Raw genomic sequence first — 15,196 nt, 5'->3', positions numbered from 1 at the left:
TCCGAGCCCCCCTGTGTAGAATTTTTTTTTTGCAGGGCCCCCGCCTCAAAATTTTTACAATTATTCTATTAAGCTGCAATGTTTAAATATGTCTAATCTTATTTAAACACAGCAGCTAAGTTCTGTCACTGTTCTAGAAATGCAAACAAATACATGATTTCCAAACATACTATTCTGGTGAGGCAGGCCTTACTAATGTGTAGAAGTATCCACAGTGAGATCATTTGAAATGGTAATGGGGGTCTTGGAGAAAATTTGAAGTCTCTTCCCTTTTGACACCTTTTTCCGCTTTCAGAATCAGCGCAAAGCACACATTTGTGCTTTTAAACTTGATGCATTTCTTTTCTAAATACAGCGCAGCTGTGTGGCTGATTGTTTGCCTTTTGAAAGTATTTATGTTAAAGGCAGCCCATGACGGATGCTGTGATTAACATAAATACTGAAAGATTTGTCACAAAGGTGCTATAGAGAGATGAGGTGCATTGTTGGAGAGTGGTAATGAGGGAATTCATGGAGAAGGGGGAGATGGGGCGGTAAAAAAGACGGTTGCACAGTGTGCGACCAGTGCTAGGGCCAGCCCTGGCTGGGAGTGTTAGCCCCCCCTCCCCCGAAGGCTGGATCTAGTTGCTCCCCTGATCACAGCGACCGTCATGGGCTGCATTTAACATAAATTCTTTCAAAAAGCAAACCATCAGCCCCGCATTTAGAAAAAAAATACAGCAAGTTTTATATAGTACAAATTCAACCCAAAATTATTGGAGTGATTTACAAGATTTTTTTGTATGCATGGAGAGATTAATTGATTTGCAGAGAATCACAGAATGCTAGTCTGACCCGAGACACAACACCCATCTCCTAAGTCGGCAGCTTGAGTATTAAGCCACAACCTCTACCACAAGAGCGTAAGCATTTTCAATATTATATACAACTTTCTGCAACGAACAACCATTGACAAAGCCAATAGTCCTGGCTTTTTATAGGTGTAATGTTACTTGCATTATATATCTGAATTCAATGAGAGAAGAAGCAAAACATCAGTTGGGTGGCACACTATGAAAATCATAGATTTCTGCCTTAATTGCTTTTAAGCCACACCCTTCATTGCATTGGTCACACGTTTTGAGAGACACCCTAGTTTTCTCATCCCAGTTAAAGCCCGGGTCTACACGCGTGGCCAGGTTCTTGACATAGTCTTGGCTGCAGCACACAGAGACCTTACTCTCTCGCACACAAAGGATAAAAAGAGAGGGAATATTGCTTGTGTATTGTAATTAAATGAGTGACTGTGCTTATGAAATCATCCCCACATTTCCCAGGTGTTGGAAGCCCTGGAGTAATGTTGCAGCCAACGCTCCTCGCATCGTCACTAAAAACATTAACAAAGCCAAACAGCTCTCAGATAACATGAGAGGTATTTGGCTTTGTCAATGCTTATTTAGACATGATGCAAAGCACGCAAGCTGCTGTGAACATGACAAAGAATAACACAGTCCCAGGCCGCGGTGCACTCTGGGGTGCCAGCGCTTTGCTCTGCTTTGAGCTGTGCAGCATGGCTAAACAAACATTGGCAAAGCCAGGAGACTTTGCATGGGTGAAATCTCTTGGCTTTGCCAATGATTGTTCAGCACCTGCGCTCTGAGGACATAGATACAGAATTCACGAATGGTTGATGAACTCTTTCTTGTAAAGGCCTCGAGGAGCCTCCAGGAGGAGGAGACACAGGGTCTGAGGGGTCAATGCTGAGGGAGGAGGGGCGATGACAGAGGTCACACACACACACCTCCCCTCTCCCCCTTCCCTCCCCTCTGACTCACCAGCCTCACAGCGCCTGGAGATGAAGCCTCCGCTTCGAGGCGCCCCCGGGGCTGCAGCTGCACGGTCTGCACCTCACACGTCTTGGCTGCAGCAACAGAGGACGTCACTTCCGCATGCGCCATCCACTGGCCACGGTTTTATGAGGGAGCGAGCGCACTGGAGGTGAGTGTAGTTCTACGCGTGCGCAACTCGGGCTACGTACTTGTGAAAAGATCGAATGGTAACTGCGCACGCGCGGATCTTCAGCTACTAGTTGGCATCAAGACTGACGTTTAAGGGTCTGCACATGCGCAGTGCGACTAATGTCCTATCTTGAAAGCTGACCCCTGACCTCAGGGTTTGCTGCAGACAGAGCAGGATCCCCGGGTCAGGGGTGAGTGCAGCGTCATCACTGTTTGTGTTAATGGGATTTCAGAGCACCAGTGAGGGCTGAACCAGACCCAGGCTGAGGAGGGTCACTGGACACCAGGGGGGGAGGAGGTGAAGGATTCTATGGGGCCCCTTGGGGGGGGTGGGGCAGGAGGTGAAGGGTTCTATGGGGCCCCCTGGGGGGGGAGGGGCAGGAGGTGAAGGATTCTATGGGGCCCCCTGGCGGGGGAGGGGCAGGAGGTGAAGGGTTCTATGGGGCCCCCTGGGGGGGGAGGGGCAGAGGAGAAGGATTCTATGGGGCCCCCTGGCGGGGGAGGGGCAGGAGGTGAAGGGTTCTATGGGGCCCCCGGGGGGGGGGCGGAGGAGGTAAAGCGTTCTATGGGGCCCCCTACAGACAATGGAGCGCGGGACGACCGTGAATAGGCCAATGACTGTAACCGCCAAAATACATTAATATATCATCATTTTGTCGGTCTCGAAATACACACCTGTGTCATGTTAATATGTAAAATCTTAAAAAAGTTTCAAAAATAAATACAGACAGACAACACATTGTCTCTATATTTCTGCAAATATCAGTAAAAACTGAAAGGGGGAGCCTTAGTAGTAATGGAAATCACAAAATTATCTCCACATTAAAATACTCAATATTTTACAATTGTCTTTATTACTTATATTTCATTTTTCGAAAAACATTGGATTAAAATGTTTTAAAGAATAGGTCAATCTTTGCTCTACTCTAAATTATATCCCTATTTCACACTAGGTAATATTTTTGAAGAGAAAAGTGGGACATTTGTTCTCTTGCAGCAGGTACCGTTCATTTGCTATCTGCAGCTCCGAGGTGACATCATACTATATTTGCCCAGCATTGAAGAGATTTCCACCTTTAGTTTACTAGAGGCCAAAATTGCTATTTTACAATGACCCCAGAGCGGCAGAATATCTGCAATAAGTAAGGTTGTCATCGTATATATCCCAGACACGTTTAATAAGCTGTGGGTAGCCTGTGAGGGGGGTCTGGGACCCTGGAAGATGTTCTCTTTCACGCAGAGGATGGCTAGAGAAGGTGCGCTGTCAACCGGGTATTGTATAATACCATTCAAATTACTTATTTCAGGATTTTTGGCGACATGTCGGCTGCATCTGCTCACAGACGCAGAGACTTTGTGAAGCTCATAGACCCCTTTAAGAGCAAGGGAGCCCAGGCCATGATAGTGCAGCAATCAAAACTTAAAGTTTTGGCTAAAGGAAAATTCTTTATATTCACGGCCCTACACGAAGCCCAGACACTACTTGACGGCCTTGGGGGATAATAAATCAAGTTGATGTACTCTGCTGAATCTATCACTAATCACTAATGCACGGCGGATACTTGTTGGAAACAGGAAGCACACACGGATGCAAAGAGATGGCATCCAAAAGGAAGAGACAACAGAGCAGGAGGGAAGTGGGACTCTGGGGTCTCCGTCCACTCAGGGGGGGAGGGAAGGGGGTGAAGGGGGGTGTCGCATGGGGGGAAAAAAGAGAGTTCAAATGCAATATGTTTTTCCACACTTTTATGACTACGGTATGAAGGTTATTCATCCATCTCTAGCACATGTCACTTTGGCTCATTTTTGGATAACGATAAATTGACAAGATCCTATAAATATAGTTGCCCTTTTTGCACTGGGAGGTGTCTCAAACTTATTGGTAATTTGTTTTTTTGTGTGAATTGCTTGGCTGCTTATTTGCATATCTTGCACAGACAAGGGTACTCTATTGTATATCTATCTCCATGTCCAGTACAATGAATGGCATATCTCCTCATACATCACTCTACACTTTTGTCGCTAGCTTGCATATTTGCATATGGAAACTCAGATTTTTATGAAATTCTCTATGAACTTTTGTTGCTATTGCTCTTTATTGTTTTTATTAGTTATCATTTATCTATCCTGCTGCTGCTGTTTATACGTTTGCTCATTCCGCACACTTGCACTTTAGCTAGGGGCTACGTCCAATGTCTTGAATATCTAAATTTTCAAAACCAAGCTGCTATTTCTTCTATCTTCATGTCTTGTGCAATGAATGATGGGTCTCCTCAGATAGCACTTTACATTGTTGCTGCTCGCTTGCATATTTGCACATTGAACTTTAGATTTTTCATTATTTTTTCCATGAATATCTGCTACTTTTGTTCTTCATTGTTATATATTAGTATTACTTATCAGTTTTTCATGTTGTTGCTGCTGTTTGCATATTTGCTCATTCTGCACTTGTGCACTTTAATTGAGGGCTGCGTTCAATATCTTGAACATCAATGACATGGTGAAATTTATTTCATTAAATGTTAATGGGCTGAATAACGTTCGTAAAAGGAACGCTATTGAATGCTGGTTAAAAAATCTAATACCTGATGTCATCTATTTGCAGGAAACCCATCACAAAGATCAGGCAGAGTCAGCTAAACTCTTTAATAACTGGACGGGCTATAACATATCTGCTCCTGCGGGGATGGCCCAGAGAGGAGTTTCCATTCTAATAGGAAGACATGTAGGTTTTAACCTTGAAGGGTCGTGCATAGATCCTAGAGGCAGATGGGCAGTCGCACATGGTAAATTAAATAATGTCAACGTTATCCTTGCCACAATTTACGCACCTATTTTGGACGACCCACAACCTATTTTACAGATTAAGCAGGCATTAACCGGCCTTTCTGGACCAATAATTTGGGGGGTGATTTTAACCTATTACAAAACCCTCGATTGGACTCTTCCAAGAAAGACCGTCGACAGAATAAACCCCAAGTCTCCTTAGCTGTTCAAAGCTGCAAGATAGATCTTGACGTTATTGATCATTGGCGTAATTTGAATCCCACCAAGCGTGAGTACACATGCCATTCAGCAAAATATAATTCTGCGTCAAGGCTGGATTTTTTCTTGTCCTCCCACGATCTAGAATTATATAATTACGCTTACCTACCCAATGCCTTTTTGGATCATGCAGCTCTTTGCATGGAGGTCAAACTGGGGAATTATGAAGCAAGATCTATAAATAGATGGTTTTTTAACAAACTCAACCTCCTTGACCAACAATGGTGCACTGATATTAATGAAAAGATCGAGCTATTTTTTTCACAGAATAGAGGTACAGCTCCTTTAAACATAATCTGGGATGCATTTAAAGCTACTTTACGTGGAATAATCACATCTAAAGAGATCCCCAAGCTTAAGGCAAAACGAGAGGAGAAAATCAAACTTCAAACTGAACTGTCCCAGGCTACCCAAGAGCATTATAGGGTTAGATCCCAGATTTCCAGCCACAATCTCCACGAGGCGAAGCGTAAGATGAAGGAATTTTATTATGAACTAGGTGAGACAAATAGTAATTTTCAGGCACAAAAAAATCTATGAGGAGAGTGAGTACACAGGAAAGCTTCTGGCCTGGCAATCTAAAGAAAAGCAGGCTCGTAACAGAATAGATCAGTTAACTGACCCCATCACTAAAAATCAAGTTAAGACCACCACTGCCATTGGCGAGCTGTTTTTAAAACACTACGAGGGGATATATCAAGCATCTGCGGGGACCACACCTGAATCTATCACAGATTTTCCTCAGCCATTGGAAATACCTAAAATGGATGCTGAGGGCAAGAACTACCTCACACAGGATTTCACATTATCAGAACTAGATGAAGTGATAGAGTCTTTCCCCAATGGCAAAGCCAATGGTGAGGATGGCCTTCCCATTGAATTCTTTAAAAAATTTGGGGGAATATTGCGTAAAGAATTCTTGGAATTAATTAATCATTTACTTCAAGGTGGTCCCCCACCAGACTCTTTTCACACAGCGGTGGTGGTCAGTATTTTAAAAAAGGGAAAGGACAAGGAAAATATAAATTCTTACCGACTGATCAGCCTTCTGAACACAGATTATAACATTTTTACTAAACTTTTAGCAAACCGATTAAATAAACTAGTAGGATCACTAATAGCTTATGATGTGCGGTTTTATTGCAGGCAGGCATCTCCATTCCAATACTACATTTTTACTGGAGGCGCTAGACTATTTTAAAACTAACAAGGTGAAGGCTCAAATTTGGTTTTTAGATGTGGAGAAAGCCTTCGATCTAGTCTCCTGGGATTGTCTGTTTGCAGTTTTACATAGTTTTAATTTCCCGAATGCTTTTATCTTTCTTTTACGACACTTGTACACGAATTCTAGGGCACAAATTATCATCAATAATACCAACATTGGGTCCTGTGAGGTCACTAGAGGCACACGACAAGGCTGCCCCTTGTCCCCAATTTTATTCGCACTTTTTATTGAACCTCTAGAGATTGCCATTAGGAATATCAAAGCTGTCACCGCCCCAATTTTAGGAATGACAAATATAAAACTATATGCGGATGATATTGCCCTTTTTTTTAGACTCTAAACCCTCAAGTCAATTGAAGATTCTAAAAATCTTGTCTGACTTTCAAAAGCTAGGGGGTTATAAAATTAATGTAAACAAAACAGAAATTATCCTACTTAACTGCACTACAGACACTTTAGCTCCTGAATTCAGGCAGATATACAACACGGATCCAAAGAGATATCTTGGTATATTTATATCGGATAGCCTAGACGACCTTTACTTACTAAATTTTCTACCTTTATTAAAAAAGGTGGGTTCACTTTTAGATCGTTGGAATCTACTAGCCCTGTCTCTTATAGGGCGGGCATCGCTAATTCGAATGTCGGTATTACCCCTTTTTAATTTCCTTTTTAGTGCGATTCCCTGCGCAATCTAGGCCTCATATTTTAAAAAAATAGAAGCTCTGATTTCCTCTTTCCTATGGGCAAAAAAATCCCCTAGACTTGCACTGAGCACTTTATATTTATCTTCCACACAAGGAGGGCTGTCCCTCCCAAATATCAAAGAATACTATTTTGCGTCTTTTACACATTACAGCCATAGGTTTTTTTTTCTCTAGATTGCCATGAGACAGACAATTTTTTTATGAAAAGGATGTTGTTGGAATTGAAAATCTATGATCCGGTTAGAACCACGAAAGACCCAAAAAAAGTACGATATAAAACTTTGCAGTGGATTTTTAAGTCAAAAATCTGTTTTTTAAATTTTATGATTTACCCAATGTAAGTAATAAGACGAATTTAATGAATTTTAGCCTGGGAGAAGCAGGTTGTATGGACAAAAATATAATAACTCATTGGAAGCAAAATGGTTTTGAAAAAATTGAAGACTTCCTACTGGGAAATAGGTGGAAATCTTGGGATGAAATTTACAGCCAGTTAATTCACTCGCACACATTTCTGAACTGGTCATTTATTACGATAAGTCCAAAATTCAGGGAACTCAATATAGGAAATTTGTCCCACAAAGAAAATATTTCCACTACCCTTAATAATAAAACACAAAAGAAAATGAGTATCTGGATTAAAATATTAATAGAAAGTAAGGGCCAGGACTTTTACAGCAAGATAATTGAACGATGGAAAAAAAGGGAAGATATTATAAATAATCAACAGGTATGGGACAGAATAAACAAATTCAATAAAACCATCTTTCGAGGAGCAAACTTTAAACGTATGCAATTCTACAATAAATGGTTAATATATAGAACCCCGTCCTTTTTACATGATATCTTCCCCCTCGTCGCCGACAAATGCTTTCGATGTGAAGAAAAAGGCACTTGGAAACACATTATCTGGGAGTGTCCAAAAATCCAGGTTTTATGGAAGGAAATAGAAAAATATCTTTCAATCGTCCTTAAAACAAATATTATATTCAACGACCTAATTCCCCTCATAGGCTGCTCTCCTTTCCACACCCAATATGATGAGCCCCTTTTTATAGCTTCTCTAATAGCTGAATCCCTTATATTACAGTCCTGGAGAACAGATTCCGTCCCATCCTTCCAGGCATGGAAGGCAAAATTACAGCGAATCCAGGGTAGGGAGAAAAAATATGCCCTTAGATCAGGGGCTCTCAAAAAATATGATAAATATTGGAGTGTGTTCGATGTTTAGATTTCTCTTGTTATTACTTAACCTGATTTATGCTTTATTGAAAATATTTATTAGTCTATTACGACGGTTCTACCTCCGCACGCTGCACTTTAGCTTTGGAATATTAAATGTGAAAACATTTATTATATATGTATGCTATGTACTCTTTCAATTCTAAACAAAATCTTTTGGTTATTCGAACCAGTTTACTAATTGTCTGCTCTTACACAACCTTGCACTTTATAACTTAAATGTTAAAACGACAATTTGTATGAATGTTTTTCAGTATTTTCCTTCCTCGTACTGTATTAATTGGTTTTCAATTGTATTGTATTGCTATATTTGAACTCTCAATAAAAAATAAATAAAAAATAAAAAAATTACTTATTTTCATAGAACTTATTTAACCCCACCACAGCTGTGGTGAACACAGCATAGCCCTGGCCCATCCTGCCTCAGATGTCAAATAGAGGGAGGGGATGTATTCCTCAAGACTTGCTTGTGAAGAATTATCCATCCTTTCTGGAAGATTTGGTAAATATGTGCAGAACAGATTGAGGAAGCCTGATCCCTCTATGTCCTAAAATGGCGCTGCAAATATCCTAGAGGATGAAGGGACTCAGAGTGGAGAAGGTCCTGCAGGGATTGGCATTGGCCTTGCACAGACTGGGCAACAATCAGCATTTTATGGACAAAGCTGGTGGCCACGCAGGGTTTTAATGTGAAAAGTAGGCAAAGGCCATTATTGCCTAAAACTAAAAGACCACTAATGTTGATTCTGCTACTCAGAAGTGGTAGAAGTGGTACTTTACTTATGGAAATATTTTAGCTCTGATGAAAAGTGCGGGAAAGCACCCTTTCAAAATACATTGGAAGTGCTTGGAGTCTGTAAGTGCTGCTCATGTAAAGCAGCGGGTGGGAGTACATGCAGCCTGGAAGTGCTTGGAGTCTGTAAGTGCTGCTCATGTAAAGCAGCGGGTGGGAGTACATGCAGCCTGGAAGTGCTTGGAGACTGTAAGTGCTGCTCATGTAAAGCAGTGGGTTGGAGTACATGCAGCCTGGAAGTGCTTGGAGTCTGTAAGTGCTGCTCATGTAAAGCAGTGGGTGGGAGTACATGCAGCCTGGAAGTGCTTGGAGTCTGTAAGTGCTGCTCATGTAAAGCAGTGGGTGGGAGTACTTGCAGCCTGGAAGTGCTTGGAGTGTGTAAGTGCTGCTCATGTAAAGCAGTGGGTGGGAGTACATGCAGCCTGAAAGTGCTTGGAGCCTGTAAGTGCTACTCATGTAAAGCAGTGGGTGGGAGTACATGCAGCCTGGAAGTGCTTGGAGTCTGTAAGTGCTGCTCATGTAAAGCAGCGGGTGGGAGTACATTCAGCCTGGAAGTGCTTGGAGTCTGTAAGTGCTGCTCATGTGAAGCAGTGGGTGGGAGTACATGCAGCCTGGAAGTGCTTGGAGTGTGTAAGTGCTGCTCATGTAATGCAGTGGGTGGGAGTACATGCAGCCTGGAAGACTCTTTTGGGCTGTCTGGGTGTACATAAGTCATAGATCACAGAGGGCTTAGAACACTGGCTTTCTAAGTGTGCAAATACATATGTGTTTCCAGAAAATCATAAAGAGTGAAGCATTGTTATTAGTAACAGCTGATTGCTGGTTCAGGTTGTTGTGCATTAACACGTGCTCCAGCACGAAGTAGCAGAAGATTCCAACTAAAAACATTATCCTAATTGTTATTATTTTTTAACCATATATTTATGGATTCTATTAAGACATTTTTCAAACACATCGGGAAGGTTATACCGTACTGACTTAAAATAAGTATTATTGTTGCTTGATGAACCCAATATCCTTATCGGTGAATTTGTTTTTATACAATTATTTAGCTCAAAATGCTTATGATTGGCGTATAATTATGGTTAGAGATATCAGTCTGCCTTCCCCTGAATATGCGCTGTGAACCTCCAGGAGTCCACGGACCACAGTTAAGAACCACTGATCTACACAAATGACTTCTCACCAAATTCAGTATTCTAGCTACTTTTAGAGCAGCCTACCTTTCTGGGTTATGTGTATTTATTTTTGTTTCAGCATAAATGTGCTTTCATGTAGAATCTGAGGCTCAAAACTAAGAAGTAAGTAAGTCTCTTTGGATGAACCCAGTGCCAGTCAGCGATGACTGGCCTAGAACAAACCGTAAGCACCATGAGCTCAAAATATTAACCAGGTATTGAGTTGCACACTGGTTCTGGCAAGACTGTCCTAGCCATTTCCAATGCATGATGCTACATGTAAGCAAACACATCTTTTACCCGCTGTAGAGTGCTTTCTTGCATGACAAGTTGCAGCCCAGTGCTTGGTCACCTTTGATATGTTTCATACTTTGTTTTCTTCAGAACGGCAGGTCTTGGTGAGGGGTTGGTCATGTGCTGCTCCGGGCATGTACTGTACTAGTGACTGAATCTCCTTCTTTCCCCTTTGATCAGAGGTGGTCCTGGGCAAAAGTAATACAAGTGAATAGTATTGTTCCGTGGCATACCCACAGCATGGGGAACCTCATGTACACTATGTTTATCCTACAATGTCCGTGCACAAAGCAAACTAATTAAAGCAAACGTTTCTAAAACAGGCTTCTCCAACTGGTAGGTTGTGAGCTACTGGAAGTAGCTCTCTTATGTGCATCCCAGCCTGCTAATTTGAAACGTTTTGCTTTGTTGAATTAATATCTACAGACCAAATGAGTGTATTCAAGACAAAAAAGTGTTTTCAGAACTCAAGTTAATGTTTGGACACTAAAATGTCTGATTGTCCAAAATATATGTAACACTAATATCTGAGTGATAAATCATACACTATTACTGATATTACTACCTTAGTGCTAGGGGCAGGGCCAGCTACGAATGTCATATTAACCATATGGAGGCATTCCAATCTGAAAAGGCTTTTTACTTTACTGCTGGCAGTCCTGCCGAATGTACTGAAGTGATCACTGTGGGTAATCTAGCACGGGGGGGGGGCACTAATGTGATCTGGTCTGACGTGGTCACTATTACAGCACAAATAATATTAGTAGCTCACAAGGTTGGCGGTCTCTGCTCTAATTAGCCTACACCAGATGCTAGTGCGCGCTCTGGCGCCCCTGACACCTGGGCGCTGTGCGCTCGGCCCAGGCCACAGCAGACTTCACTTGGCAGCAGGCTCAGTATGTAACAGTTAAAGATCCGACGTGCTCTGCTCTCAGTGCTACAGTGTTACATTTGATCTGCCCTGTGACCTGGAGATCCGGGCGGGGCCTGCCCAATGCCGGGCTGCCGCAGTAAAGTTATGTGTGGCAACTTGGCCGTGGCGCTGTTTGGGGACGCAACTTCACATCCTGCTGACAGGGTGCGCGCCAGGAGTTAACTTTGTAATGAAATTGGAGGTGGAGGCTGGCTGCTAAATGGTCAGCGGACAGCACGGGAATCATGGGCCTCGGCTGCCTTGCCACACTGCTGATCACACCTGCTGCACGGCCAGGACGCCTGCTCTGTGGGACAGAATCATTTTATGGCTGCCGGCAATACTTAACAATGGATAAAAACGCACAGGTGTAAGTAATATCCCATACTTTCATGGTAGCTGAGAATGCATGAGATCGGTGGGTGCAACTGAACGGAACAAGAATAGAGCTCCCAGAGTGCACCGCTTCATTACATGAATCCCCAGAACTGAAAATGTGAAGCCCGATACCTTGGCAGGCCAAGCACCCGGCCACCCTATCCCTACAGGTAGGTGCTACGTTCATCCAGGTGTCACCAGCTCACATGTGAAATGGCAGAGACAGTGAAATCTGCCCATGTTTCCAAGGGTGGATTCATTGACTGGATGACTGCTCCACATGGTGTCAAGTTGCTGCCTGCAGTAAGTTTAACGCCCTTCCCTTGCAGTCCTGCCAAGTACCACGCATCACGCTTAGCATTTACATCGGGGGCTGCATTCACCTGACATGGCGTCAAGTGACTGCAACAATATACATTGTGTCAATTTACCGGGCGTGGAGGCAGGAAGTAGTCACTCGTGAGGTGGGCCACGGCGCAAAAAAGGGGCAGTTATGTTTCTTTGGTTTGTGTGCGTGCACTGCTCACATTGCTGCCTGTTAATTGGTGCCTGTAGCGACTGGATCGAAGGGACATCCCACAGTCTTCATTACAAAGAGACTGGCGGAGACTCGTCGTAGCCAAGGCCCGCTCAGGTCTGAATTACTTTTTGAAAATAGCATTTAAATGTTCAGCCTGACTGAGCCTGTAGCTCTGCTCACTGGCTGCTCTCGTCAGACTGGTGCCACGGAGGGCCGAGCTCTGCCATTTAAATGGCACTGGATACTTGAAAATATAATTTATTTTACAGCCCTGACTGAGCCTGTATAGCTCGCTGCTCTTGGTCTCCTAAGGCGTGTAAAGAAATCTAAAATGTAATGATTTAAAACGGAAAACCCAAATGTAAGCCATTATCAATATAATTTACATCTAGTTTTCCAGGGGGGGCACAGCAGAAAGAGTCACACTGGAGCCGACATGTTCAAGCCCTGGTATGATCATGTGAGGTGTAGCCCAGTTGGTGGTACTGCCTTGGTTCTGCCCCAGGTCTCTGTTGCTAGCACGTCTTTCTCACTTTCTCATATAATTCATGCTCAGCTGTGTTTAGATGGGGGCCTTGCTTCTACTAGCTGTCACTTATTTATTTATGAGCTTATAAAGCGCACTTATGCCCAAAGGCATCCTAGCGCTGCCTACTGACTCCTGAACTAGACGGGGAGACTACTCCATAAACAACCAAGTCTTTCTTAAGCCCCTTTCGAAATGAAAGTAGCTCTGAGGCATTTCTGAGATGCCCCGGCAGATTGTTCCAGGCTTTTGCAGCACAGAAGGAGAAGCTGTTTCCTCCCCATCTGGCCTTTTTTACTCGTGGCACCGCGACTAATCTGCCTTCAGCTGATCGAAGCACCCTGCCCGGCACATACCACTTTATACAACTGCTCAAAAACTCTGGGCCAATGCCCTTCAGCGCTTTAAAGACTGTGCACATGGCTTTAAACTGAGCACGTTTGGATACCGGCAACCAATGTAGTTGCCTAAGACCCTCACGTACTGATACATATCTAGGGATCCCTAGCAGAAGTCTTGCTGCCGCGTTTTAAACCAACTGTAGTCTGTATTCGTGCTTCTTTCTCAAATTCAGGTACAGGCTGTTACAGTAGTCCAAGCGTGACAGTGTGAGGGCAGTAACTGCCGTCCTGAATCCCTCAGCTGGAAGCAAGCATTTTATTTTCCTTAATATCCTGAGGATATGAAAACAGGACAATACTACTCCACTAACCTGGTCTCCGAAGTCCAAGTTTTGGTCGACAATCACACCCAGATTTCTGGCCTTCCCAGTAGGGATAGGTGGATTTCCCAATGCCTCAGGCCACATATCAGGGGTCCACATGTTAGGATTGTTTCCAAACATAATGACCTCGGTCTTCCCGGCGTTTAATTTGAGGCAGTTGGAGGCCATCCATTCTGCCACGTTCTTTAGACAGTCGTGACATCTCGCTGCCATATCCACTTGAGACCCTCGTTGTAAAGATAACACAATTTGAGTATCGTCTGCATACAATGTAAGTTGCCCTCCAGGCTGACACCCCTCCAGGCTGACACCCCTCCCATGATATTGTGGTCTAGGAGGCCCCCCCTGCAGGCAGCTGGGGGGGACTAGAGTATAGTCACTTACGCAAACGAAATAAAGCTATGAAGATGAGGAAACGTCTAAATATGAGAAATTACACCCATCTGAGCAACAAGAAACTCTAAGACGTTCACTGCTGCAAAGCACCAGCAATGGAAAGGCTCAGGCCTAGTGCCCTTGTAACCTGGAGTGGCATGTGAGGAGGTTTGGGCCCTTGTACCCTGGAGGGGCATGTGAAGAAGCCTGGGGCCCTTGTACCCTGGAGTGGCATGTGAGGAGCCCCAAGGAACTGACTGGTGATTGCTTGCCTGTGGCGCAATAACAGGAGGACTCAAACAGCAGAAAGCCTTCATTTAGAGGTGGCAGGTAATGGGACACCCCCGGAAACTGATGGCTTTATAATCTATCTACCACTCAGCACCCCCAGTGCCCCCCTCCTCATTCAGAGGTTGGGTACCTCTGTGTGCTCAATGCTGAAACTGAAGTAGTTCCACCGTCATAGAAGCCTTGCAGGAGGGGTGTGGGGCGTCAGCTGCTGCATTACATAAGAATGCAAATCAAATCTGTGATGGTTTTTCCTTCATCCAGGATGCAGAACATGGTGGTGCTGGTCATGGTAAAAGGATCCATGGCTAGTGACTTTGGCACTGGGAACAAGATTCGAGTCTTGGCGATGCCAGTTCAACATCCTGTGATTCTGGGTAAATCAGTTAATTTCCATGTGCCCAGCAAACAAATGAATGTGTCCTTGTAATGTAACTGGCCAAGTTTGAGCCATATAAACATCTGCAAAAGAAAGCATGGCCTGGGAGAAAAGTCCCAGTGTGTTTGGAACACTGGCTGAATAGCATCAACTATATAAGGCCCTGCCTGAAAACTTTTTCGCTCTCGGGGTCTCCTGAAAAAGCCAACCGGATCTCCACCGTGAGCGCCCTGGTACAGTAGTTTGGGGGACATTGAAACATTTCAATAAAGTACTCACGTCTTTTGATGGGTGGAGCCTAAGTTGGGCACTATACTATACAAACCATTACTATAATTTGCCACATTCCGGACATTCCAAACCTTGCCATCCTGTGTCACCACACTCTCGGCAGTTCATCCTGGTTTGCAATAGGAAACCCAATCGCCTTCTTTGAAAGTAGACGATCACACTTTCTTTTCCTCATCATATTTCTCCTTCATTTTGTGCTACTTACAAAAAAGCCCTCTGTTCTACTTCCTCTCCCTGTTGCTCCTAACCACATTAGGTCTTTTAAGCTGCCATGAATGCACGTCAGAAGCAGTTTCACGTCCTTCAAGCAGTTTAAAAACT

At 43.6% G+C, this 15,196-nt stretch overlaps 1 long non-coding RNA gene across 1 annotated transcript in view; it reads right to left on the bottom strand.

The window, feature by feature from the left end:
• The window catches only part of LOC144762098 (uncharacterized), a 283,904-nt gene extending 281,976 nt beyond the window's left edge, over positions 1 to 1,928 (bottom strand). The window contains exon 1 of the long non-coding RNA XR_013596047.1: positions 1,815 to 1,928. This is a non-coding gene — a long non-coding RNA (uncharacterized LOC144762098). The remainder of the gene's footprint in view (positions 1 to 1,814) is intronic.
• Between the last annotated feature and the right edge of the window lie 13,268 nt (positions 1,929 to 15,196).

The sequence above is a fragment of the Lissotriton helveticus genome, chromosome 6 (genome assembly GCF_964261635.1).
Source record: "Lissotriton helveticus chromosome 6, aLisHel1.1, whole genome shotgun sequence".
Taxonomy (NCBI): domain Eukaryota; kingdom Metazoa; phylum Chordata; class Amphibia; order Caudata; family Salamandridae; genus Lissotriton; species Lissotriton helveticus.
This window is presented reverse-complemented; position numbering and strand designations above follow the sequence as displayed.